The 26,800-nt window shown below is 44.5% G+C and overlaps 1 protein-coding gene across 1 annotated transcript in view; it reads left to right on the forward strand.

The window, feature by feature from the left end:
• The window catches only part of COBL (cordon-bleu WH2 repeat protein), a 426,299-nt gene that overhangs the window by 85,216 nt on the left and 314,283 nt on the right, over nucleotides 1-26,800 (forward strand). The gene's annotated exons all lie outside the window — the stretch shown is intronic.

Here is a 26,800-nt window from a genome sequence, read left to right on the forward strand (position 1 = left end):
TCACCTACCTAATGCAACACAAAAGTGAAGTTTTTGACAAATTACAAGACTATATAATAAAGACCAGTAACAAGTTTCAGAGGAAGCCTTTCATACTTCGGAGCGATAATGGAGGTGAATTCACAGGATGTAAGATACAAGAGTACTTAAAACAGAATGGAATAGAACATCAAAAGACAGTCCCATATAAACCAGAACAAATTGGAGTAGCTGAAAGAAAGAACAGAACTCTGACTGAAATGATCAGATGTATGCTGACAGACTCTGGACTACCACAAAAATACCGTGAGGCAGCTATGACAGCTACATATTTGCAGAACAGACTACTTTCCAGAACAACTGTTTAATTGCACATAAACGCAGTTGCTGTTACTGCACGTGGGCTATTTAATTGCACATAAACGCATTTGCTCTTACTGCACATGGGCTGTTTTTTTGCCCCAGGGAGGTCAGGATCGGCACTGGGTCTTGTAATGACCTGGGAGAGTGGTGGCGGGGAAACTCATGTTTTTTTTTCAATGATTTTTATCCATATTGCAGGGACCAAACATTACATTAAAGCCGCAAGCTTTTCTGAGAGTAATCTCATGTTGTGCAGGGACATTTCTAAACACGTGCCACTACTATAGACACCCAGCAGGTACGATATTTAGAGGATTTTTTTTTTCTCGCTTTAAGCATCATTAAAATCGCTGCTCCAGAAAAAAACTACAGTTTTTAAAACTTTTTTTCCATTGATACATGTTCCCTGGGGCAAGACCCGGGTTCTCAAAGACGTTGTTTTCCAACAATAACTTGAATATTGGTCTTTAAAATGAGCACTTTTGAATTCGAACGTTCGAGTCCCATAGACTTCAATGGGGTTCTAAATGTTCGTGCGAACGATTGGTCCGTTCGAAAGTTCTGGTGCGAACCGAACACGGGTATGTTCGGCTCATCCCTAGTGGTGACCGGTGGTATATTTTTTTGGGGGGGTGGCAATCAGTGCACAACCCCCCCAGTCGGTTGGTCGGTCACATGCAACACTTACCTCAGGCAGTGCTTCACTCCAGGCAATAGACGTGGCTTCCCCTGCGTCTCCACTGCATCACGGCAGTGTCCTCGCCATGCGTCTCCTCCTCGGCAATGCAGCAGTCTCCTCCCTCCTTCTTCCTCTGCAAATAGGGTAGCCTCTTCTTTTGGCCAATCTGGAAACGGGACTCAGGACCGCCATGTCTTTATCAACAGATAAGTCATCTGCTATCATAGGGGTTCCCTGCTGACAGGTAAATGTAAACAAAACAACTGAGGAATAACAGGATCGAGTGCCCCCCTCCCTCCTGTACCATACCAGGCCACATGCCCTCAACATGGAAGGGTTGCTTTGCCCCCGCCCCCCAAAGCACTTTTCCCTATATTGATAAGGACAAGGGCCTCTTCCCCACAACCCTGGCCCGAAGGTTGTAGTGATGGGCCGGAGTCTTTGACTGGTACGGATCTTTTTTTTCTTTCAGGGTCGGCAGCCAACGTTTATTGTAATTCGATGGATCTACATACCCAAGGGACATAGTTTTCTTTCTTTTTTTATTTTTTTAATAAGGGACTTTTTAAAAACTTTGTGTGTGTTTTTATTTAGTTTTTTTGGGTGAATACAATGTACAATGTACCCCTACACATTCACATGGGGGCGGGATCTGGGTGTCCCCTTATTAAGGGGGGCTTCCAGATTTCAATAAGTCACCCCCCAAGACCCCCATATCCCAAAACACCCCCCATGTTTAAGTGGCCTGGTGTGGTTCAGGAGGGGGGATCGCACATTTTTCTCCCCCCTTTTCCTAGCCTGCCAAGCTGCATGCTGGGATAAGAGTCTGGTTTGGATTTTTAAAAAATGTTGATTCCCCTTAACCACTTAACCCCCGGACCATATTGCTGGTCAAAGACCAGAGCACTTTTTGCGATTCTGCACTGCGTCGCTTTAACTGACAATTGCGCATTCGTGCGACGTGGCTCCCAAAGAAAATTGGCATCCTTTTTTCCCCACAAATAGAGCTTTATTTTGGTGGTATTTGATCACCTCTGCGTTTTTTTTTTTTTGTGCTATAAACAAAAATAGAGCGACAATTTTGAAAAAAATGAATATTTTTTACTTTTTGCTATAATAAATATCCCCCAAAAATCTTAAAAAAAACTAGGCCGATACGTATTCTTCTACATATTTTTCGTAAAAAGAAAATCGCAATAAGCGTTTATTGATTGGTTTGCGCAAAAGTTATAGCGTTTACAAAATAGGGGGTATTTTTATGGCATTTTTATTAATATTTTTTTTTTACTAGTAATGGCGGCGATCAGCGATTTTTTTTCGCTACTGCGACTTTATGGTGGACACTTCGGACACTTTTGACACATTTTTGGGACCATTGGCATTTTTATAGCGATCAGTGCTATAAAAATGCATTGGATTACTATTAAAATGCCACTGGCAGTGAAGGGGTTAACACTAGGGGGCGGGGAAGGGGTTAAGTATGTTCCCTGGGTGTGTTCTAACTGTAGGGGGGTGGCCTCCTAGGTAAATGACTTATCTTCTGTTCATACATTGTATGAACAGAAGATCAGCATTTCTCTCCCTGACAGGACCGGGAGCTGTGTGTTTACACACACAGCTCCCGTTCCCTGCTCTGTAACGAGCGATCGTGTGTGCCCTGCGGCGATCGCGTCCGCCGGGCACGCTCACGGGAGTCGGGGGCAAGCGCCACTAGTGGCCTGCGCGAGAGCCGACGTATAGCTACGGGCTCTCGCGCAGGGGAGCCGACCTGCCGCCGTATAACTGCGGCGGCTGGTCGGCAAGCAGTTAAAATCCATACGGCATCGGCCTCCAGAACTAAATGGCTTTGTATAGAGGCCGATGAAAAAAAATAATTGCTGGGCACCTGCGTTTAGCAGCATTTAGGAGAGTTTATTGTAGGAGCTGTCAGCATTTTTTCTGCCAAAACGCTGCTGCTCCAGAGCGCACTGGCATTTTTTTTTTCCTGCCACAAAACACTGCTAAAAGCAGATGTGTGCATGAATACATAGGATAACATGTAGGGGGGTTTATAGGCAGTAAAAAAAAAAGTCTGATGCCCCCAACAGTAGCAAATGTCCAGTGTGCATGAGGCCTTAAAAATCTTTTGCGGGTCTCCCCCCTCTCCCCCTTGCCAATCCATACCAGGCCCTTCAGGTACCAAGCTGCAAAAAAAAAAATCGTCCCTGCCAGCCGACACCCTACCACTCCATCACTTGCCTCTTACCAATTGACACTCTGCTTCCTCCCGCCACTGAAATAAAATAAAGGGTGGTGTCATTGACTATATAAAGTATATATACTATATATAGAAATTTCTATATTTAGTCAATGACATCATAAGAGGGCAGGGTCACTCAGTAATGCCGTTGACCTGATATTGTCAGTTTACGTCTGTTTATCTCTATTCAGATCCGTTTAAACGGAACAGGACAGAGATTGTATTTAAATTTAAATCCAACAACGGCCGGATGAAAAATGGACAGACAGCCTGTGTGAAAAGGGCCAAACTTGTATTATGAAAGTTTGCCAAGGTCTGGCTCTTATTAGAATGTAGTAGAATACTTATATTAATTATTATATTTCATATTATTGATATTAATTAACATACAGTATGTATTAACTCGTGAATAATATTTATTTTTGTAATCGTTATTATTTCTAGAAACTTTTACAATAACTATTAAAAAAACAAAGAATTAAAAAGGAACTTTAAATGACCTATAAAATCCTTCTTTATGTGAAGCGTCACATGTATGATCACTGGCGGGATTTAAAATGATATCACATTTCTTTGTGATGACAACATGCTTTATAGAGCAACCCATAAAGCAAACACATAAAACATATACTGTAACTAATACCTATAACTGTAACCGCACCATTATTATTTTTTCTATTCCAAACAGGTAATAAAAATATTAAACCCATGGTGTTTATGTTATAGGAATTTTATAGTTATCAATGTGCTACTGTACTTGGGGTGTTCTGTTAGATTTCACTGAAAATTGCAGCCACCTCCGCATCTGTAAACTCATCTGCCAGGAATCTGAAACTATTCATAGCTGAACCATTTGAAATCTTTCATCATATGTGGATATAATAAATGGTAGGATCTAATAGAGAGCTTAAAATATTTGAGTGGAACAAGATACAAGTTATTTAAGGAATGCAAATATATGGGGATCATATTCATATATGTGTTAAAATGCATACAGGACTAAAATAACTAGGGCACATTATGAAGGTGTATGTTTATGCCAAGCTAAAATCAAATTCCACTATGATTGCAAGTATTGGCAACATTTGATTGGACTACAATGGGAGTGCTTGCTATGCACAAACTGCACAGGAATTTGTTTTTGGAAGTTTAGTATCCTTTTTAATGAGAATATCTGCTATTGTCCTACTTTCTCTGCAGTTGCTGGGATCCGGCTCTAATGACTTGCAACAGGATGCTTATGTGTGGCCTAAAAGGAAAATAACAACTGCGAGACCCATGGCACAATATGGTTACTTGATAAACATATAGACAAAAAAAGTTAACCAAACAAAAAATCTAAAACTTGTATAAATATATAAAGAAAAAAAAAAGGCAGGCTCGATGAACCACTTACGCCCCGGACCACATTGCTGGTCAAAGACCAGAGCACTTTTTGCGATTCGGCACTGCGTCGCTTTAACTGACAATTGCGCGGTCATGCGACATGGCTCCCAAACAAAATTGGCGTTCTTTTTTTTCCCACAAGTAGAGCTTTCTTTTGGTGGTATTTGATCACCTTTGCGTTTTTTAGTTTTTGCGCTATAAACAAAAATAGAGCGACAATTTTGAAAGAAATTAATATTTTTTTACTTTTTACCATAATAAATATCCCCCAAAAATATATAAAAAAAACTATTTTTTTCCTCAGTTTAGGCCGATACGTATTCTTCTACATATTTTCCGTAAAAAAAAATCACAATAAGTGTTTATTGATTGGTTTGCGCAAAAGTTATAGCGTTTACAAAATAGGGGTGCGCGCCCCTATTGGCTGCTGGGCGAGGTAACGTATAGCTACGTGCTCTCGCCCAGCAGAGCCGACCTGCTGCCGTAAAACTGCGGCGGCTGGTCGGCAAGCAGTTAATCTTCATTTGATTGAAAAGAATGCACAAGTGACAGTTGGGTGGCTTGTGTATCTATACTTATTACATTTCTGGTATTATTTTTCAAGTAGAGCCAAAGACAAAACTTTTTTTTTTTTCATTTTGAATAGAGTAAAGAAAGGTAATAACCCTTGTAATTTTGAGTCCTATTAACTTCTTCCGGACCGCCCCACGCATATATATTGCGGCAGGGCGGCCCTTCTAGTCTCTACTTTCTAGTTCTAGGTCTGGGACGCGCACACGCCGCTGGTGATCCGCTCCAGCTGTGATTGGACACAGCAGGAGCCAATCAGCGGGTCCGGCATTCCGTGATCATTCCCGAGAGAGGCAGATCGGCTTTCTGCCTATGTAAACAAGGCAGACCACTATTCTATGAGAGGGGGAGATGGAGATCTTGTGTTTCAGCTAAGCAGGAACACAATTCTCTGTCTTCCCCCAGTCAAAGCACCCCCCACACCGTTTGAAAGCACTCCCAGGGAACACATTTAACACTTTGATCGCCCCTGATGTCACTGGTCCCCAAAAAATGTCACTTAGATTTACTAAAGGCAACCAGACTGTGCACTTTTCAAAGTGCAGTTGCTCCAGAGCTTAGTAAATGAGGTAAGGCTTCACTTTGAAAATAATTTTTGCCTGCACATGATTGGAGGATGGAAGACAGCAGGGCTGATGTTATTAAACTAAAGCGTATGCCGTGTCCATAAAATTCCATCAGTTGTCAGCTGAGCTCCACATTCTGGATCGAGCTCCAGGCTCTAGATCGATCCACCCAGGTGCCTGGACTGGCAGCTGACTCAGCCTCTCAGCAAGCCGATGTGTGACTGAGACAACCGCTCACACCCCCTGCACAGCCCAGTGTTCTAGTGAGTGCTGGAGGGGCAAAGTAGACAGCCAGAGACTGACAGTTACCATTCTCTACTTAGAGCCAAGAGTTGAACTGAGTGGTGCAGAGGCAGCGGGGCACAGATGCAGCAGCAAATTGCTGCTGCATCCACCTAAGTGAGTATAAATTGTTTTTGAAAACCCATCCTTTTCTTTTAACCACTTAAGGACCGCCTCATGTACATATACGTCAGCAGAATGGCACAGGCAGGCACATCCACGTATATATACGTCCTCTGCTTGACGTGGGTCGGGGGTCAGATCGGGACCCCCCCCCGTACATGCGGCAGTCCCCGTGGCTTCAGGAGCGATCCGGGACGACGGCGCGGCTATTCGTTTATATAGCCCCTCCGTCGCGATCGCTCCCCGGAGCTGAAGAACGGGGAGAGCCGTATGTAAACACGGCTTCCCCGTGCTTCACTGTGTCGGCGCATCGATCGCGTCATTCCCTTTATAGGGAAGACACGATTGATGACGTCATTCCTACAGCCACACCCCCCTACACTAGTAAACACATACACAGTGATCCCTAAATGTTACAGCGCCCCCTGTGTTTAACTCCCAAACTGCAACTGTCATTTTCACAATAAAGAATGCAATTTAAATGCATTTTTTGCTGTGAAAATGACAATTGTCCCAAAAATGTGTCAAAATTGTCCGAAGTGTCCGCCATAATGTCGCAGTCACGAAAAAAATTGCTGATCGCCGCCATTAGTAGTAAAAAAATAAAAATAAATAAAAATGCAAAAAAACTATCCCCTATTTTGTAAACACTATAAATTTTGCGCAAACCAACCGATAAACGATTATTGCGATTTTTTTTTACCAAAAATAGGTAGAAGAATACGTATCGGCCTTGTGATACATTTGCCTATATGTCTCAGTTTACTGCTCCCTGCTAGCCATATGGATAGAGGTAGAAAGGAATTTCATGTGTGATTCATTCCTCTGACAGGTTATTGACGTGCTAATGTCCCCTCACTATTTCTAAAGGTTAATTGATCTATTGTGTTGTGTGAAGGAGATCTGTGTTTAAGTGGCTTGTGTTAATTATTCTGATTGCTTCATTGTGGTAATTATCTCTCTATATGCGGGGTCGAGCGGTCTGGTTGATGTATTCAGTACAGCTAGTGCTCAGCGTCACTGATGTCATTGTCTAAAGAAAATGTGTTTTCAGACTCGGCTCCATCGTGTCTGCCTAGTCATCTGTGTGGAAGCCCCAGTGTGAGGGGGGGGGCGGAGATTTGTCATTGTAACAGTTTTGGAAATGACATATAAGCTGTGTGATATAACATTAAAGTCTGTGTTGTTCAAGCAGTAAGCTTGTCTCATGTGTGGCTTTCTGGGCGATTCCAGGGATATCCCTCCTCGTGGAATATTGGGGTGATTTTCGTTATGGGAAGAAGGGAACGTTGACGGGGATATCATACCGATACCGTCACAATTGGTTGGTAGCAGTGGGATTTTCCCTTCTATTCCCCTTCACACCCGGATTCCAAGCAGACACTGGAAGAACTACTGGAAGTTCGTGGAAGGATTGCTAGCAACAAAACCAAGCGGGTCATCATAGCAGAATCAATGGAGCTAGACCAGGAGGACGGGATTGCAGCAACGCCAGCAGTACAAGAGATGGAGACACCAGTGATTCAGGAGGAGGAATCGCCAGCCAACAAGCTAATGAGAGAGAAGCTAGCGTGGTTCGGCCCGAACCCAGCGGCGGATGTGGTGCTGAAAGTGATGGACCTGTTAGTAAACGCAGAACTACAGAAGGATAAACAAATAAGAGACGCAGAGCTACAGTTAAAACTGGCAGCAGTCCAACAAGCAGCCGCACATTCTCCAAACAGTGAGTACAGCACAGCAGACGCAAGGAAGATTCCGTTTAGCGCTTTTAAAGCTTTTGATGAAAAGGACTGTGAGATTGATAACTTCCTGGCGGATTTTGAGCGACAATGTAACCTGCACCGAATAGCTAGAGGAGAGTGGGTTGCAATATTGTCAGGCAAACTGTCAGGCAAAGCTTCTGATGCTTTCCGGACCGTGCCAGATCAGGATATCCATAGCTACGCCCGGGTTAAAGAAGCGCTCCTGGCTCGTTATGCAGTAACCCCAGAGTCCCACCGACAGAAGTTCAGGGACTCACGCAAAACCACGAAAGACTCTTATGCGGAATGGGCATGCCAGTTGTCCCGGTCGGCCTCTAACTGGGCTAACAGCAGCCAGGCCACCACCGCAGAGGACATTTTGCAACTAATGCTCCTGGAGCAATTTTACAATCACATCCAGACGGACGTCAAAGACTGGGTGAGAGATCGCAGGCCCATGACTCTACCAGAGGCCGCTAAGTTGGCGGATGAATATGCAGATACTCGCAAGACGAACCAGGTCACACCACAGGAACAACCTCCACCACAAACGGTGCCCTCACACCCACCAACCGCAAGATACCAACCTCCTAACAGACCGGTGACATCTAGCCCTCGCTATCCACGCCAGGAGGGCAACGAACAACGCTGCTTCCGGTGCAAACAGCTGGGTCACTTCAAGCAGAATTGCCCCATGAATGACAACACCAGGTCAAATTGGTCTCAACCTGGGTACCGCCCACCAGCAGCAGCCCATTGTGTAGACTCGGCTTGGGATCCCCAGGAGCTGGGTCAGGAAGAACCATTGGGCACCCCTTACGAAGCCCTCATGGTACAATCTGTTATTACGGACAACAGGGAACACCATTGTCAGCTGGTCATGGGCTCCAGCCCTGAGCCGGAGGGGCCCTGGAGGGAGCTGGGCAGAAAGAGGCACCGCCGGCCACCCTTCAAGAAGAAGAGGTCCTGGAAGCCGTATAACAAGCTGACCTGGGAGGAGAAGAAGCGACTGGAGGAGAGGGAGTCGCAGCGGGCGTCCCAGATGCGTGCCGAGATGTTCGCCAAGGGCCCACCGGTGGCCCCTTACACCACCACCCAGTTCCTGATGATGAAGGACCACGTGGAGAGCCTGCAGGACATGAGCAAGCAGGAGCTGATCCGTGAGTACATAGAGCTGGAGGAATGCATAAGCCGCATGGAGGAGGAGAACAACCACCTGAGGTCACAGCAGGCTGACCCCCCAGGCTCCATGAACTGGAGATGGAGCTGGAGAAGCTCCAAGAGGAGAACCGGCGGCTGCGGAGGGAGCAGGGGGTGGCTGACCTTATGGGGCTCTGATTCCCCCCCCCCCCCTGGACTCTGAGCACCAGTGCTACAGCATTTCAACAAATATAACTTTTTCTTTTTATGAATCTCCTGGGATTGTCACTTCAGAGCCATAACCTGCCCCCTCCCATAGCGGGACACCTAGACGGCGGCGCACAGACCCATTCGCTGTCTTCACACTGACTTCTGGTGACTTTGCAGATCGCACAAAGACTTGGGGACTGACCGGCGTGTGATCTGACGACCCGGTGACATACCTGAGTCTGAAGCAGTTGCCAAGGGAGGTCAGTCATGCCAAACGGAGTTAACCTCGGACTAAAAGCTCTGAACCCGTCAACCCTACTGGACCAGGGAAGATCCAACCGGGTTTGCCGGAGCAGGGAGCAAAAGGGGGGCCATTGTGATACATTTGCCTATATGTCTCAGTTTACTGCTCCCTGCTAGCCATATGGGTAGAGGTAGAAAGGAATTTCATGTGTGATTCATTCCTCTGACAGGTTATTGACGTGCTAATGTCCCCTCACTATTTCTAAAGGTTAATTGATCTATTGTGTTGTGTGAAGGAGATCTGTGTTTAAGTGGCTTGTGTTAATTATTCTGATTGCTTCATTGTGGTAATTATCTCTCTATATGCGGGGTCGAGCGGTCTGGTTGATGTATTCAGTACAGCTAGTGCTCAGCGTCACTGATGTCATTGTCTAAATAAAAAAATGTGTTTTCAGACTCGGCTCCATCGTGTCTGCCTAGTCATCTGTGTGGAAGCCCCAGTGTGAGGGGGCGGAGATTTGTCATTGTAACAGTTCTGGAAATGACATATAAGCTGTGTGATATAACATTAAAGTCTGTGTTGTTCAAGCAGTAAGCCTGTCTCATGTGTGGCTTTCTGGGCGATTCCAGGGATATCCCTCCTCGTGGAATATTGGGGTGATTTTCGTTATGGGAAGAAGGGAACGTTGACGGGGATATCATACCGATACCGTCACAGGCCTAAACTGAGGGAAAAAAAAATGTTATATATGTTTTTGGGGGATATTTATTATAGCAAAAAGTAAAAAATATTGCATTTTTTTCAAAATTGTCGCTCTATTTTTGTTTATAGCGCAAAAAATAAAAAACGCAGAGGTGATCAAATACCACCAAAAGAAAGCTCTATTTGTGGGGAAAAAAAGATGCCAATTTTGTTTGGGAGCCACGTCGCACGACCGCGCAATTGTCTGTTAAAGCGACGCAGTCCCGAACTGTAAAAACCCCTTGGGTCTTTAGGCAGCATTTTGGTCCGGGGCTTAAGTGGTTAAATAAGTGACTAACTTTTTTTATGCAGCTAGATGAACATTTTTGTTTCTTTTGGGTTAAAGGTTTTATACAAATTAATAAAAGCTGACCATTGTAAGCACAGCGTTGGTGTTAAATGGTTTATCCAAACCCTCTATCTAAAACCTTTGCTGCACAGCCTGGTCTCTTAAAGGAAATTGAAAAAGAACAGCAGGATTAAAAAGTTATATGTAAAACTATGTTACAAGGGAACTCGAAAAAATGCTGGTGACGGACTGCATATGTCATTTTTGGTTTTGCCTTTTGTACCATTTTAAGGTTACAGGACATGTCTCCATGAGCAATAAATAAATAATGTTGCTCTCATAATATAACACCAGTGGCTGAATCCAGAGTATGCACTTTAAAAGTACATTGCACTCATGTTAATTACCACAATAGGTCAGCACAGGTCACTTACTTAGGTCATCTTGTTTGCACATGTGGTCAATGCACTTGGGAACAACATACTATGATGTGCAATGTAATCTTGTAAGCTTTTGGTATGAGACTGTTTCAGAGAATATGTTTGTGACCAGAGCCAGAGTCTATGTGCCTGTCTATTATACTTTGCTCATTTCTCATTGATAAAATCTTTTATGGGAAAAAATGATCAGCAAACTTAGTATTCTGAATCGGCTGCTAAGGCTATGAATGTGGTTTTCAGTAGCACATGGAGCTCATTGCCCTGAAGAGATTATCCATCCCAAATCACCTTTCCAGATAGCTTACTCAGTCACAACTCACATGAAAGAAGATCTGGCGATGTTTATTCGTCGTATGATCCGTAGAATGCAAGTTACAACAGGTAAAAGAACGATTCTTCCATGCAGGTAGAAGAAACATACAGGTCACATGAATTACAGCATTAAAATGACTGATACAGAAAAGAGGGGGAGGAGACTGAGCAGCATGCAAACTAAGGAATGCCACAAGAGACAAACTAAATAGACATTAAAGAGACAGTACATAATAAAAATAATATCATGTAACATGACACTCCCCGCCTGAAATCTTTAGATTTCAAAGTCTATTACATATATAAAGATAAGTCCAACTTGAACCTGTAGGGGAAGAAACGTTAAAGGTAAAACTGGTGTGTAAACCATAGATACGAGATACCCGCAAACACAAGAAGGTATGCAGTAAATGAACAATGAAACATGACGTCCAAAAAACAGATGGCTTGAGTCCTGCAGTCTATCGTTTATAATCGTGGGACTTCAACAGTAGCACAGTCAATAGTGATAGTGATATTCTCCCCGCCATAGCGGGTATAGCCGGTACTCCTGCCTAAGTCACTCACTTGGGAGAAGAAGCACCAATTCCGTGATTGGTCGTGAGAAAGTCCGAGCAGAACCTCCTTTTAAAACAATGGGCAATGTGTATCAAATAAGCAACAGCCCTAACAGCTGATGACCAGGTTGAGAAACGTTCAAAACGATGCGACTTTAGTTTTTGTTCTGAACTCGCAGAGGTACACAGTGTGGTGTACATAGACCTGATTTCTTTATCATCGTCAGGATGTACCAGTTCATAGGTAGTGTCCGTGGAAATTGAGTAGGAGTTTTCAGAAAGAAATCTTGGAGGCGACAGCCACAAGCAGTCGAGGAGAGCTACTGGAGATATAGCTCTTGTCCCACAATCGGCAGGATTAAGGTCAGTGGGAATATGGTGCCATTGCTTTGGCAAGGAGAACCTTCTGATACGTTCTACTCTATTGCTGACGTACACGTAAAATTGTTTAGTTTGGTTGTAAATGTAACCAAGCACTATCTTGCTGTCTGTGTAAAATGTGAAGGAATCAATGTTAATGTCCATTTCACTCTTTATGACTTCAGCTATTTCCACTGCTAGCACAGCTGCACAAAGTTCAAGTCTGGGTATGGTATGTGCGGGTTTTGGTGTTAGCTTTGTCTTGCCTAGAACAAAGTTGCAGTGTATGTCTCCATTAACTCCCGAGGTCTTCAAATAGGCCACTGCAGCTATAGCTTCAACTGATGCATCTGAGAAAATATGGATTTCCCTCTGGACAGCGGCTGAGATGGAGACTGGGGCATAGCAACGTGGAATTTGGAGCTGTTCTAATGTCTTCAGAGAACCTCTCCATTTCTCCCATCTTTGTTGTTTCTCAATAGGTAACGGAGTGTCCCAATCTATGTTATCAGTAGTAAGCTGTCTTAATAACATCTTACCTTGGATGGTGACTGGGGCTATAAATCCCAGTGGGTCGTAGATGCTGTTCACTACGGACAAGACTCCTCTCTTGGTGAAGGGTTTGTCACAGGTTGACACCTGGAAGGTGAATGTGTCTGCCTTGATGTTCCACAGCAGACCTAGACTTCTCTGTATGGGGGGTGTGTCTGACCCAAGGTCAAGGTCTTTCACACTGGCAGCATAGTCCTCAGGGTGAAATGCATTCATTAGCTCTTGGCTGTTAGATATCATTTTGTGAAGTCTCAAGTTTGCTACAGCTAGCATCTCCTTTGTTCTGGTAAGAAGATTAATTGCTTCTTTAGCAGTAGGAAAGGATTTGAGCCCGTCGTCTACGTAAAAGTTCCTTTCAACAAATTGACGAGCATCGGATCCATACTCAGCTTCTCCAAGCTGAGCTGTCTTTTTTAGTCCATAGATTGCTACAGCTGGGGAAGGGCTGTTCCCAAAGACATGCACCCTCATTCGGTAATCAATTACCTCTTTGTTGATGTCGTTGTCCTTGTGCCATAGAAACCTGAGGTAATTCCTGTTATCTTCCTTGACGATGAAGCAGTGGAACATTTGTTGAATGTCGGCCATCACCGCTACAGGTTCTTGACGAAAGCGAATTAGGACTCCAATGAGGTTGTTGTTCAAGTTGGGCCCTGTGAGGAGCATGTCGTTAAGTGAGAAGCCTTCATGTTGGGCACTGGAGTCAAAGACAACTCTGATTTGGTCTGGCTTTCGTGGGTGATACACACCGAAGGAAGGGAGGTACCAGCATTCTTCTCCTTCTTTCAATGGGGGTGCGGGTTCGGCATGACCCCTGTCAAAGATATTCTGTATGAAGTCCACAAAATGTCTTTCCATCTCTGGCTTCCTGCTTAAGGTACGCTTTAAGGAGGAGAATCTTTTGACTGCTTGATGTAGATTGTTTGGTAGCTTCTCTCTCGGGAGGCGAAAGGGTAGGGGTGCTACCCAGCTATTGGAATCTTCCTGAAAGAACTCATTGTCCATTACTTTAAGGAATTCTTTGTCTTCTGCCGAAGGAGCCAACTTGTCGTCTTCACTGCTTACATTGAAAACTGTAGAACCAAAGCTGTCATCGTAGGTGCGGGAAAGGTTTGTGTTGCAATGTTGCAACTTGCAGCTAGTTACCTTCTCCTTTACCCAGTAGTGATGTGGGCATGGCTCAAAGTGAGTATTACGACCATTTGGCAATACATTTGTCTTGAATGAAGAAATGTTAGTAGGCCTTTTCATTTTGCCTATACAGACGTTGCCTATGATGACCCAGCCTAAGTCCAGGTACTGGGCGAATGGGGCCTCTGGAGGTCCGCTGACCTGCCTGTGTACCTTGTGGATCCTTAGAATATCTCTTCCCAGCAGAAGAAGGATTTTAGCATCTTTGTCAAGTGGTGGGATTTCACTGGCTATTGACCTTAGATGAGGGTGGTAGAAGGCAACTTCTGGTGTAGGTATTTCTTCTTTGTTGGCTGGTATCTGGTTACACTCTACAAGTGTAGGTAAGGGTAATTGTAGGTTATTTTCTAGGGAGGACACAATAAATCCATGAGCCCTTCTTCCAAAAACCTCTGTAGTTCCACTACAAGTGCCCAAGGTGTAAGGGTGAACCTCTCCTTTTGTGCAAAATAGATCGAACAGTTCGGATCGTGCAAGCGATCGATTGCTTTGATCGTCTAAGATAGCATACACCCTTAAAGTCTTTTCTGGCTGATCCTTGTGGTGAATATTCACTAGGCATATTTTAGCGCAAGATTTGTCACAGTGGTCTTCCCCACAGACTTCAGTGCACGAAGAAAATACCATGGTGGAATTAGGTACGTGATCTGTACTCTTCCCGCTGTGGTTCTGCCCAGGAGGAAGGTCTGCATGTTGTGAAGGATTGGACTCAAGGGGATGGAGTGCTTGCACATGGTCCTCGGAACCGCACTCTATGCACTTGATAGGAGTTTTACATTCCTTGGCAAAGTGATCGGTGGAAGCACAGCATCTATAACATACCCCAAAAGTCTTTAGGAGTTCCTTTCGTTCGTGTAGGGGCTTCTTTCTGAAACCGATACATTTTTTGAGGGGATGAGGCTTCTTGTGGATGGGACATAATCGGTTTGGGTTTTCGATCTTGCCGCTCTTGTTTGGGGCGGGAGTGGGAATAATGTCTGTCTTCCTAACAGACACGGGACCTCTGCGGTTCCTGTAGCTAGTATGTAGGTTGTCACCTTTAGGTGAGGGAGTATTGAACTCGCTGAATGCAAAACTAGGATCGTTCTTGGTGTCAGCAATGTTCCTGACGAAATTGCAGAAGTAGGAGAACGGGGGAAAGGAAACCTTGTTTTCCCGTTTGTATGATGACCCAACTTGGATCCACTTTTCTTGTAGGCCATGCGGAAGCTTGCAAACGATAGGGTTAACTCCTCGAGCAGTGTCCAGGTAACTGAGGCCAGGTAGCTTAGGGTCAGTTTTGGCAAGCTGGACTTCGAGAAGAAGGTCGCTGAGTCTCTGGAACTCTATATTGTCCTTACCAGATATCCTTGGGAAATTTTCCAATCGTTTGAGCAATGCATTCTCTATGGCTTCAGGACTACCGTAAGTCTGTTCTAGACGCTCCCATGCTGCGGTGAGACCTGCAGTTGGATTGTCGATGTAAACTGACCTGAGGCTCTTGACACGTTCTGTAGACTGTGGGCCAAGCAACCCGATCAGCAGATCCAGCTCACGATCGGCAGTAAAACCGACACCGCCTAATGTATTTTTGAAAGCGGCTTTCCAGCTTCTATAATTTTCAGGATGGTCGTCGAAGTTTACTAGGCCTGACTTGGCGAGCTCATGTCGAAGTAAGTACTTTACTACCTCTGTTGTATCGGTTGCCTCTGACTTTACATAGGAGGTTGCTGGTTGATTGTTGTGGATTGCATTGTTTATGGTATCGTTGCAAAGAGACGTGGGAAGATATGGTGCAGCAAGGGCATTCAGCTGAATTGTTGGGTGAAGGTCTGGAACAGTACTGTTAGCAGGAGGCTGGCGACTTGCTTGCGGATTTGTGTGCCGTTTTGTGACATATGCGGGATCAGCATGACAGTCGGGAGCTGCACTGGGGTGGGTTTGCATGTAGGAAGTGGCTGGAACAGCTTTTACCTGATGATGTGGTGAAGTACTTGCGTTGCCGTGAAACGTGGAGGTAATTGAGTGTTCACTGCTGTGGTTTAGAACATAGTTCTTAGTGCGTTCAAAAGGATCTTCTACATCTGCCTTGACGCTGACCCTTTCGCTAGCGTTTTCATCTGCACCGATAGCTTGTTCCAAAACCTTTAGTTTTGCTGCAGCTGCCTCGTAGTTGCTTTGTTCCTTTAAAGCTTCAATTGCTGCCCTTTGACGAGCCGTTTGAGCTTCCATTACTGCCTTTTGATGCGCTGCCTCGGTTTCCATTTCTGCTCTCTTTTTGGCATATGCGGCCCGTACCTTGATAGCCTCTGCTTCGGCGCGGGCATTTATTAGCTGTTCACTAAGCGTTGAGTGCCTTGAACTTCGGGATCTAGAGGAACCTTTAGAACGTCTGGTGGATACAGATTTGTGAGATACAGTGTCCCGTGGCAGCATTAATTTTGCTTCTGCCTTTGCTTTAGTTCGCTGGATAAAGCTTTCTCTTTCCTCATTAAGAAGCTGGGCATTGTTAAGTTGCTCTAAGGACTCCTCAGTGTTGATGCTTTGCAGAATAGTTTTATATTTCTTGCTTGTAGTCTGATACAGTTCGTATGAAGCAGAGAGATGCTTTATGGCGCCCTCTAGTTGCAGTACCTCGTGGCTGGGACATGAAATCACATCAATGTGGGTGAGGATTTTATCCCAAATCTGCTTTAAACTGGTTGCTAGTTCAGTTCTCATGGATTCATAGTTCTCTATAACCTTCCAAGTGGGTTTCACAGAGCGTTTGGTCAATGCAGTGGACTCTGGGTCCTCATCCTGGCTTTCTCTGTGTGAAGCATGCTGTGGTGTTTCATCACACACTGAGCCCTTTCCACTCATGATGGCCTGCAGTACACAGGCTTGACTGTAGCAGTGAAGAGTGTCTGTATACTGTGAGGAGCTGTAACAAGCTGTGCTGGGGTTGTATGCAGAATTCTCATGCAATACACACAGTTACACTTCACTATGATCTGTCCTGTGACGCAGATATCTCTGTGCAGGCTGCTGGATACGTTCTTTTACTATTCTGAATCGGCTGCTAAGGCTATGAATGTGGTTTTCAGTAGCACATGGAGCTCATTGCCCTGAAGAGATTATCCATCCCAAATCACCTTTCCAGATAGCTTACTCAGTCACAACTCACATGAAAGAAGATCTGGCGATGTTTATTCGTCGTATGATCCGTAGAATGCAAGTTACAACAGGTAAAAGAACGATTCTTCCATGCAGGTAGAAGAAACATACAGGTCACATGAATTACAGCATTAAAATGACTGATACAGAAAAGAGGGGGAGGAGACTGAGCAGCATGCAAACTAAGGAATGCCACAAGAGACAAACTAAATAGACATTAAAGAGACAGTACATAATAAAAATAATATCATGTAACATGACACTTAGTGATCAGCCAATCAACAAACAGAACAATTTGAATGGAATTACAATTATTAATGAGCAATTACAAGTGACTTACAATACATGCTGGCACCAGTTCAGCACAGTATTAGTCACTTAGTGTTCAAATCAATAACTCATATCCATAAGTTTATTAAAGAGATTTTGGAACCTATAAAAGTTTCTTAGAGAGCTCTGCAGCAATTGAAAACAGATGTTGAGTGACATTATGAAAAAGACATGCCAAAAAAGGAGTGCAGCGAGCAATCATAATGTGTACAATTTAGTAACTCATACCCAATCAGACATCAGTTTATTGAAGATAAACCAGTAAAACAAGAATTCTTACTAGTAGCATATGTTATGTCTGTATGAGGTTTGACCAGGGCACCACATCCCTAAATATCAATAATTCAACATTTTATATAAATGGGACTTTAAAGGTGCCAGACACCAAGGGCAGCTTCACACTGTCTTGCTGTGCTTTGGCCACAGCACAGGTGCAGTGTAGTGTACCTGCGGTTTTCGTGTGGGATAGCTGTGCTTCCCCATAGACTTCTATTATGTCCTGCGGTGTTGGTCAGTTTTCAAAAAATGAATCAAAACCACGAGACACAGGACAGGGAGAAGGGAAGAGGAGGGAGAGAAGGACAGGGGAAGGAAGGGAGAGAGGGAACCATTACACAATGGCTCCACCCCCGCTCCCTTCTCTCTGGCTGTGATTGACAGCAGCGGGAGCCAATGGCATCTTAGCTAGTGAGGAGGAAGAGACCTGGGACAGACTCTGCTCTCGTGCACATCACTGGGTGGAGATCTGGCTTAGGTAGGTATTAGGGGGGAGGGTGGCTGAGGGGAGAGCAACACATTGAAGGTTTTTTTACCGTCATGCATAGACTGCATGAAGGTAAAAAACCTTCAGTCTTTAGAACCTTTAGAGTCTTCACTCAATCCAGAACTGTGCCCATCTGCAGCAGCTCTCCTCGCTTCCTGCATTCACAGGACAGAGGGGCAGCAGTGGGGGTCATTGGCTCTTTCTGCTGTCAATCAATTTGTGTGAGCAAGGAGCGGGGGTGGGGCTGAGCCACACAGTGTGCATCTATCGATGCACACAGTCTGTCTCGAGAACAAGCCTGCATGCCTGCTGTTTTAATGGGAACAAAAGCCTTTATAATCTCATTTGAAAATTTTGTATATGAAATAAAGTGCAATTGTAGTATTTTATTATTTTGTCTTATTTTTCAATTAAAAATTCTTACTGGTTGTTATTTTTAATATGCTCCAGTCCAGTCACATGATCCTGTAGTTCTGGCTCCGCTGTGTAAGAGAGTGTTCGACAATGACTGTGAATTCTCATAGCTCTGACATCACCTATTGGCTCCCATTGCCCAACCCTTGTCAACGATCCCTCCTCTTCCCTGAAGCAGCCGCTCACTGACACAGGAGAACCAAAGCTGTAGGATCACGTGACCAGACCGGAGCAGATTAATTATAGGTAAGTACACAGATCTTTTTAAACAAAGTAGGCAGGAAATGTAGGAGAAGGGGGAAGGGGGAAGAGTTAAGCCCCGTACACACGGTCGGACCTTTGTTCGACCAAAATCACATCGAAATTTCGACAGAATTCCATCGGAGTAAAAGAGAACATGTTCTCTATCTAAACTCCGACGGCATTCCTCTGAATTTCCGATGGAAATAATCCGATGAGGCACACACACGGTTGGAATTTCCAATGGAAAAAGTCTGTCTGACTTCCGATCGTGTGTATGGGGCATAAGAGCCATAAACAGTGCAAATTTCTTTCCTGCAACCGTTGGAAGAAATTCGCCTGATTCCTCCATCAACACAGACAGTGTTGACAGAGGAACTGCTTCTGGTGAGCCATTGTCTTCTCCAGGTGAGGGGGGAAGACAGTGATTATTGCTAGCAGGTATACCAGACTCTAGCGATAATCGCATGTAAAATCTAGTGGGCTGATTGTACCCAAGTTAATCGGTTGATCACCTTGGTACATTCAGCTTGCCCATACAAGGCTTGAATCTCGACTGGTTCTTTCGAACCGCCAGTGGCCGGCATTAGGCTTTTCTTCAACTTTAACTTAATTTGCTTGTGTTACGCAGTCACTGTGTGATGACAGTTTTCGTTTTCACTTGGGTTATAACCTTTCCATTCGTTGTTTGAGATATTAGATATCCATTTTCATGTCTTGAATGTTTCTAAATAGTAAAATCCTGTGACCTCTTGATCAGATTTACAAGTTCTGCCTAAAATATGGAAGTGATTGTTAGTAGCAATTATATGGAGACAGTAGTAAAAGTAGGAGTGGTGATACATAGCCTGATCATTAAATGTGAAGCAGCAGATCAAGAAAAAGTGGAGACTGGTAGAAGTTGCACTTGTCACATAAGTGTGATTTTTATAGAGTGTTGAATCCCAAAGTCAAAGTTCACCTTTTAGCTAATTTCCCCTTTTTTCATTACATTGCTTCACAGAAATAAATACTCTTTTTTTTCCCACCTGACTGGATCAAGATCCCCCATATACCTATGTAGCAATAAAATACTAATGTGAGTGGTCTCATGCTGTAGAAGGAGATAGGACAGAGACTACAAGACAGTTCCCAGGATTTGTTATGGCATCTAGGATTTTTTATGTAACCACATAGATTGACCTCTAATGCCGCATACACACCATCGGAAATTCTGACAAGAAAACCGTGAACTTTTTTCCGACTGAATTTTGGCTCAAACATGTGTTGCATACACATGGTCAGACGAAATTCTGACCGTCAAGAACGCGGTGACGTACAACACTACAACGAGCCAAGAAAAATTAAGCTCAATGATTCTGAGCATGCGTCAAATTGATTCCGAGCATGCATGTTTTTTTTGCGCATCAGAATTGCATACAGACGATCAGAACCAGCTCTGAAATTTTTGCTGTCGGAAACTCAGACAGAAAAAGTCAGATTAAGCCTACACAAGGTCGGAATTTGATTGTGTGTACGCGGCATAACAGCATCTCATGGTCAGAATTGTAGGACTGAATCTGCCATGACCTAAACAGATAAAGTGGTTAAATGAACTAATTCTGGACTTCAGGCTTTCATCCTGTCCAGTTATACAGGCTTCTATCCTGTACTGATGCTGATCCTTATTTTACTGCACATTGTGAGAAGCTCAAGCAAGTCAGATGGAACCTACCTGATTTTCTGTCTGGAGGACAACTAGCATTATCCAACTCTTTCCTTTCAAGCCTTACTGTCCTTGGCCCACCCCTTTCATTTAATATTCAGTTCTTTCATTCATGGAGGCTCAGAATCATATGTGGGTAAAATCTAGGGTAGTCTGTATGCAAATGCAGCCTGCCTGAAATGACCACGCCTTTAGACTGACTTCCACTCATCAAGGAATTTGCAAAAAACCTACTGTATGCATTCATAAAGCTATGTACGGCAGTCTTCTGGCATCTCCCACTTTCCATGATCTACTTGTATTGCATACGGAAGCACAAAGACCCAGTGGTCATGTCAATGCAGCCACACTGCTCTTTGAAAAGAGATCCACCAGCTATCACTTTTCACAGACCGACACAGGTGTAAACATGCCCTAAAAAAGGTGTATACATGCCCTAAAAGTGACAATTCTCTAAAATTTTATTGGGAATATTGGCAAATTGAAATGTAAGGTGAATTTCTCTACAGGGACTAATTTGCTGCTGTCCCTAAGCTTTCAAAGCAATCAACCACTCATTAAAGCAGCTTCGCAACTGATTGCTTTTAGTATAAGGTCATTAAGATTGAGGTTTCTTTTTGAAGTCAGGCACAATGAGTATGGTTGTGCTCAGAGCCAAAACTAAAGGGGGGGGGGGGCGGTGGGACATGTGCCCCAGGCGCCACATTGAGGGGCACGCCATGACTGACAGGGGTAGTGAAAACAGCATCCCTACTCCTGTGGGGGCGAGTAGTAGCGTACCAGGAGAAGGTGCGGGCTGTGTTCTCCCCTGCTTGCACTGAACCGAGGTGTTCTCTCACCCTGGCTTTTTCTTTTCTCCCCTTTTTCTTTTTTTTTGCTGTCCTGGTGGCCGGCCCTTTGGCATCCCCATGTGCTAGGGATTAAAGGGAGCCTGAGGGGGGACAGCAGCGGGGGTGCAGGGCGCCTGTAGTTTGGCAGGTGCTCAAAGAGGGAGCAGTGCTGTCAGAGAGTGGGGCCCGGTATGCAGAAGAACGTGTGTTCCCCCCTCCCCTCACTTCCCCTATCAGCTCCTGATGCCAGTACACAGCACCAGTGATGAGTCCCGAGGAGCTTCGGCCAGGATGTGAGGTGTGAAAGCTTGTTGCAGGAGAGGGCACTCAGCCCCCCTCGCCCCCACTACCTGTGCTCTGCAGGCTGTCTAATTAGCTACCTCTAGGTGTCTATGGTCTGTCCCTGTAGACCCCAAAGTGTCTGGGGGGTTAGAGAAGCCTGTGCAAGCAGGGCTGAGTGTAGGAATGTGCCTGGAAGACAGCAGATCCCCTGGGCTTAACCGGAGCTCTGTAATTGCACGCCCACCACACACACATACGATCTATCTTTGAGCTGCAGTGACTAGCAGCTGAAAGATCTGTTCTGTGTTACTACAACTGCACTGCCTGTGGCTCTAAAACTCTGCACATCTCCCCCTTCTCCCCAAGTCCTTTATTGCTAGGATCACTGGCGTCCTAACAACCAATGACATCACCTATTTGGTCCACCTTCCGATTCCCAGAGTAGAATAGAACTTCCGCATTTACACTTGCTCCAGCTCCCAGCTCCCAGGGTGCTTCTACAATTATGCTAGTTAAGGTGGGGGGAGGGGCAATGATGTAAGGGGGTAGGGGCACACTGATGTAAGGGAGGTACATTGATGTAAAGGAGGGCACATTAAGGAAAGGGGAAGGGGGCATACTGATATAAAGAGGTGGGCACACTGATGTAAGTGGGGTACATTGATGTAAAGGGGCCACACTGAGTTAGGGGGAGGGGGGCACGCTGATATAAGGAGAGGGGGACACTAATGTAAGGGGGGGTACATTGATGTAAATGGGAGCACACTGATATAAGGAGGGGGGCACATTGATGTAAGGGGGTACATTGTTGTAAGGGGGGGCACACTGAAGTAAGGTGGGAAGAGGGCACACTGATATAAGGATGAGGTCCACAGATGTAAGGGGGTACATTGATGTAAAGAGGGGCACATTTAGAAAAGGGAGGAGGGGGGCACACTGATATAATTTGGGGGCACACAGATGTAAGGAGGGTACACTGATGTGGGGGGGCACATTGTTTTAAGGGGGAGGATACTCTGATGTAAGGGGGGGACATTCATGTAAGGGGGGAAACTGATCTAAGGGGGGCACTGATGTAAGATAGGGAATTGATATAAGAGGTGACACTGATATAAAGGAAGACATTCATGTAAGGGGTGGCTCTGAACTAAGAGGGGGCACTGATGTATGGGGGTAGTCTGATGCAAGGCAGGCACTGTTGTAAGGAAGGACACTGATGTAAGGGGAAATTGATATGAGGGGACATTGATATAAAGGAGAAAACTGATGTAAGGGGGGCTCTGAAGTAAGAGGGGGACTGAACTAAGCGGGTACACTGATATAAGGAAGGATTCTGGGTTTGATGCAGGGGGGGGGGCTGAACTAAGGGGGGCTCTGATGAAAAGGAGGCACAATTGTAAGGGGGGATTGCTGTAAGAGGGGACCTTGCTATAAAGAGGGAACTGAAGTAAAGAGGGGCTCTGAAGTAAGGAGGGGCACACTGATGTAAGAAAGGACTCTGATGTAAAGGGGACACTAATGTAAGGGGGGACGCTGATGTACAATGGGACATGCAAAAAAGGCTCTATTGTCAAGGGGGACATTGATGTAAGGGGGAATTGATATAAGAGGGGACGTTGATATAAAGGGGGGGGTCCGATGTAAGGGGGGACACTGATGTAAGCCGTGACTCTGATGTAAAAGGGATTCTAAATTAATGGGGGAAACTGACGTAAGGGGACACTAATGTAAGGGGGGGACACTAATGTTAGGGGGATTTTAAAGTAATATGGGACTCTGAAGCAAGGGGGTCACTGATGCAGTATAATAATATTGTAATAAAATAATACAATTGTAAAAAATATTTATGAAATGAAATAATAAAGATAAAAAAAATACTCACACTGTCCTCTTTTGGGGAAAGGGGGGGGGGGGGTGCCAAACGGAGTCTTTGCCCAAGGTGAAAGAACATCAAGCGTTGCCACTGGTCGTGCTTGTGTTGCCTGCCCACTCACATGCAGATGAAATCTGAACTATGGGCTAAGGTTTATGCACACATGTGTGAAAGCTGGCATAACAACAGTAATTGAACTATAGGCGTCTAATGCCTTCAGTTTGATACTCTAAAATCATAATAAAAGGAGTCATAGTTCGATCCTATGAATATAATTAGCGCTTTGCTTTTGTTAGCAATTAAAACAATGCCCTAACTCTGAAGCTGCTGTACATATTTATTTATTTTTTTTCTCTATATGCCTCGTGTTACTTGAATCAGTCTTCTTAATGTGCGTTTATATCATTGGCAGAAACCTGTTTGTCAAGATTTGGGACTGAACAAGAGATTTGGCAATGCTTCTTATTGAAATTTGAGAGTCTAAAGCTGAAATCGATATATTTATATATATTTTTTTATTACTTGTTTGTTGTGTAACAAATCTAATTGCTGATCTGCATATCTTTCTGAGAAATGGTTTCAGCATAAAATCTTTATCTTAATGAAACCCAAATGCTGTTGATTTGTGTGTGCCAAGTTAGTCAGTGAGCTCCCCTCTAATTACTGGTGAATTGCAGTACATATTCCCTCTTTCTGAGAATTGTTGTCTACAAGTTAAAAACAAATTTTTTTTGCTAAAAAAAATTACTTAGAACACCCAAAAATTATAAATTCTTTTTCTAACACCCTAGAGAATAAAATGGTGGTCGTTGCAATACTTTACGTCACACCGTATTTGTGCAGCGGTCTTATAAGCGCACTTTTTGGTAAAAAAATATTTTTTCATTAAAAAATAAGACAACAGTAAAGTTAGTCCAATTTTCTTTTATATTGTGAAAGATAATGTTACACCGAGTAAATTGATACCCAACATGTCACGCTCGCGCTTGCTCGTGGAATGGGGACAAACTTTTACCCTTAAAAATCTCCATAGGCGACATTTAAAAAATTCTACAGATTGCATATTTTAAGTTACAGAGCAGGTCTATGGCTAGAATTATTGCTCTCGCTCTACCGAACGTGGCGATACCTGACGTGTGGTTTGAACACCGTTTTTATATGCAGGCACTGCTCACGTATGCGTTTGTTTCTGCACACAAGGTAAATTTATTTATGTTTTTCTTATTTATTTTACCTTTTTATTTTTATACACTGTTCTTTTAAAAAAAAAAAATAGTGTCACTTTTATTCCTATTACAAGAAATGTAAACATCCCTTGTAATAGAAAAAAGCATGTCAGGGCCTCTTAAATATGAGATCTGGGGTCAAAAAGACCTCAGATCTGATATTTAGACTTAAATGCAATAAAAATTGGCATTTGAAAAAAAAAAAAATGGCCCTTTAAGAGCTATGGGCGGAAGTGACGTTTTGACGTTGCATCCGCCCTGCTATGGTATGGAGACAGGTGGGAGCCATCTTACCTTCACTCGTCTCCATACCCAGCAACGGAGAGGACCGATCGCCTCCGCCGGTTCCAGTAAGTGGCGGAGGGCACGGGAGAGTGGCGGGGGGGGGGGCCCCTCTCCTATCGCCGATAACGGTGACCACCATTATTGCAAACCGGACCGCCGCCTGACGACGAGGATATCTGAGTTATGGCAGCTAGTCATGACGTATATAGTCGTGCAGCGCTCCGGAGGTGGTTAAAGGGTTTGTAAAGGTAAAAGTTTTTTCACCTTAATGCATTCTATGCATTAAGGTGAAAAAACATCTGCGGATTAGCGGGGCCCCATAGCCAGCCCGTTTACCTACCTGACCCCTCGAAAGTCCTGGCCGTGTACGCGCTTGCTTCTCGGCCAGGCTTCTCGGCAAATTCTTTGGTTGATTGAAAGCAGCGCAGCTATTGGCTCATGCTGCTGTCAATCACATCTAATGCGCCGGGGGGGCGGGGCCGAGTGATGTAGTAAGCGGCTATGGCCGCTGGCTGTATCACAGGAGCGCTCCCGCAAGAACTCATCACCATGCGAGGTGATGAGTTCTTGCAAGGGAGAGCCGAGACAGCCGCCGAGGGACCCCAAAAGACCAGGTTCGGGTCCACTCTGTGCAAAATGAGCTGCAGAGTGGAGCTAAGTATTTAAAAAAAAAAAAAAAATGTACCTTTACATACCCTTTAAAGCGGAGTTCCAGGCAAAAATTTAACTCAACATACATATCCCATATATTTTTTTCATACCTTTTTGGTATGTTTTCTTCAGGAGTTCCGTCGCATGGCGCCATGGCGAAGTACGTCACTTCCACAGCTTTTTTTGTGCCCTCCTCTTTCCCCCAGTCACCTTCTGGGACCTGTGTGTGTCTCAGAATACGACGGGACCATTCTCACGTCACTGATCACCGTTCACAATAATGGAAACAGTGAGATCAGTGACATGACACTAGGCAGAACAGGGGAATGCTTTGTTTACAAAGGCATCCCCCTGTTCTTCCTTTGCCGACCACAATCGCAGGCCGCCCGGGAACATCGAGTTCCCAGGACCTGCCCGCTGGGCGGCAAATTTAAAGGGACGTACAGATATGCCCATTTGCCTGCCCGTGCCATTTTATCAATGTACATCTGCGTGCGGCGGTCGGCAAGTGGTTAAGCTTTGACAATAAAACCTGGAAGCTGAATGGTTTCTATGCAGAGCTGCACCAGATTTTGCACTCTCCAGTCTTAGTACATCCCCTTAGGAAACTGGCTAAGATGTTTAGTCTGATGGAGGTGTTTACTTTCTTTGTGCTCTGTCATAGCTGCTTAAATTCTCCTGGCAGTCCCAAAAGCAACTTTTAAAAGCATCTAGGAGCAGTCACACTATTGTATTCCACAACTCTTCCGTAAAAATAGTGTCGCCCTGGCTGTGCTGTCTGCCAGAGGTACATGAGTCACAAGTGTCTGGACAGAAGTAGAAATCTTTGGTAGATTACACAGATCCCATATGTGTCCTTTAAGTGTGAATTTAGCTGTGTATCTAGAGTTCAGTTGTAAAATCTGTTCCACGTATCTGGGTCAATCGTGGAGCCAGGATCCACTGCCAAGGTTTACATGTAGGCGGTGATCTAAGCAATCCGTGTTTTGAAAAGAATGAAGTATAAAAAAATAGACAAAACCCCGCCCTCTAGATGTAACCTTCTAAGAAACAATGTTACATTTGCTCATTTGAAGTCCATTCATGTTGCCCACCATGTGA

Source organism: Rana temporaria, chromosome 5 (assembly GCF_905171775.1).
Source record: "Rana temporaria chromosome 5, aRanTem1.1, whole genome shotgun sequence".
NCBI classification, from domain to species: domain Eukaryota; kingdom Metazoa; phylum Chordata; class Amphibia; order Anura; family Ranidae; genus Rana; species Rana temporaria.